Source organism: Opisthorchis viverrini (genome assembly GCF_000715545.1).
Source record: "Opisthorchis viverrini unplaced genomic scaffold opera_v5_352, whole genome shotgun sequence".
Lineage (NCBI taxonomy): Eukaryota > Metazoa > Platyhelminthes > Trematoda > Opisthorchiida > Opisthorchiidae > Opisthorchis > Opisthorchis viverrini.
Genome location: NW_008752008.1, coordinates 332,926 through 335,159, shown reverse-complemented (window position 1 = coordinate 335,159; position 2,234 = coordinate 332,926).

Sequence of the window (2,234 nt, the reverse complement as noted above, 5' to 3'; positions counted from 1 at the left end):
AATGGTTGCCGGCCTCAAATCCGTGGACTATGAAGCGCGTCTCGCGATGCTTTATCTCTTTCCCCTGGAGTACCGTCGCCTCCGAGGGGAGCTAATTCTTACTTATGCCCTGTTTGAACGAAGCTTGGCAAACAGGTTTTTCACCGTTGAACCAGCAAACACCCGGCGGGGACATAATGAGAAAATGTTCAGGCTCAGAGCACACACATTCATTAGACAAAATTTTTTCTCATTTCGGGTAGTAGTAGCGTGGAATGACCTTCCTCCGGCGGTTGTTCACGCTCCTTCTAGAATACAGTTTAAAGCACTATTAGACACTTATGCGAATCCTCGCGCTGGCAAGCATACTGCCCCGCGCTGAGAACATAAAGAGCAGTGCTACACCCTTTTTTCACTTGTGCCTTTCGGGTGAACGACGGCCACTGACCGACAAGAACAAAAGCGACCCGGGAAACTTGGACGATAGCCTCGATCCTGCGTATCAATCCGTGAATTCGTGAATCCGTGGTCGAGACCTATGACCAGGCTTCACGTTGCGGGGCTGTTCCTCTCTTACTGCTGCCCTTTTTCATCTGAAATTCACACGAGAATCGGTTTCGTAGCCGTAATCATGGTTTAGCCCCAAACGACATGCTTTTTAATGCAAGGATTCACATAAAGCAGGATCCTAAGTATTTAGAATGGGTCGCAAATATGGTATGGACCCCTGCTGTCTGAAAGTGTCACACGCTGCATACCTGCCATGTATGAATGGGGACCACGGTGAAAAACATCAATCAAGCCTTGTTCCAGCTAGGCGTGAAAAGGCATGCGTCCATTTGGGAAGCAGTGGTTTTCTAGGAGTTCCAAAATCTTGAATCGCGTTTCACAAGCAGCAGATTGGACGCAGTTTTCTTGACATGTCAATGAAGGCTTTTTACTCTTGCCCTCTGGATAGACAAATTGGACGGCGCGTCTTAGCACTGGACTGGCGTATGACCATGGAGTTTCTGAACGTTGGTGCGAGTGGAACGAAGGTAGGTGCACCGAATGATTTGATAGATGATGGGTGATTTTGATATAGTTTTTCTTGGTGGAGCATAAATTACTTTTGTGGAGTGGGATACCTGAACTTCATTTGTTGTATTGCTTCGTAGCCTTTGCTAAGGCTCTCCAAACGACATCTGGACGCGCTCCGTCGCCTAAGGGAAAATGCCAATACCTCGACAATAGTTTTACGGCAAAGAGTGGACGTAAACTTAAAAGTTTATCTAGAACGCCGCTGACGAAGATCAGAAAAAGAGTGTTCCCACAGTGAAACCCTGAGCAAAGCAAATGTTTAATGGTTTATGGCTCTCATTGGGAACACGCATTTGAAAACGAATTCACAATAAGATTTTCTCACCAAGATTTACAAGCCTTGAGATCGGTATGCAGTAAAACAAAACTTATTCGCCCAGCTACTTTCGAGAAATCAAAAATATGGTATCCGTTGCGTCGTTTGTCTTTGGCTTGGGTTAAGCTGTCCATGAAATTCAGCATGCTCCTCACGCGAGAGTGGTTCGTGAGAAAATCCTGTTGGACCGGAGATTTAAAGCTGTTGGTAACCAGATGGGTTACAGTGAACTTCACCTTATGTGGTGTGTTTGTCAGGCTAATGAACCTCTAGCTTCCGATAATATCTCGTCAGCCTACTGGCAGCTGTCTTCCAAACATAGAGGAGTTGGTCTCGCCAAACACGGGACAGAAATGTTTGATCAGAACGACCGATGTTCATTCAAAATTCTTTGATGCACTTCGTCTGAGCATAGCAAGCCGAAAGACTTTCTGTCCTACGGGAAGCCACGATCATCCACCTCCAGCTCCAGCTCCAGAAATTTGTTCAGAAGTCACTGGGACATAATACAATCCTGAGTATTATAGGCTTCAACTACTAGTTTTAGGTTACGCGAGGACTCTCCATTTCCCCCCCAAGTAGGTCACAGTGATTTTTCTCCGCAAACGTTCCATGCGGTTTAATGATGCGCTTTTTCATGCGAGATCTTACAGTTCGTTTATTTTGGTCAGTAGTTCCCAGATTTACATCGGTTTTGAATCCTGTGGAATACCGGTTCTTCCTCTAAGTCTCATGTAATTACGACTTTAAGGATTGGTCCAGGTGTAAATACCAGATTTTTTTCAATTCGCGCTAATTTATTCAGAAAAAACGCCACAGTAGATCTAATTTTCTGAAGGATACTCCAGTGAACATCCTG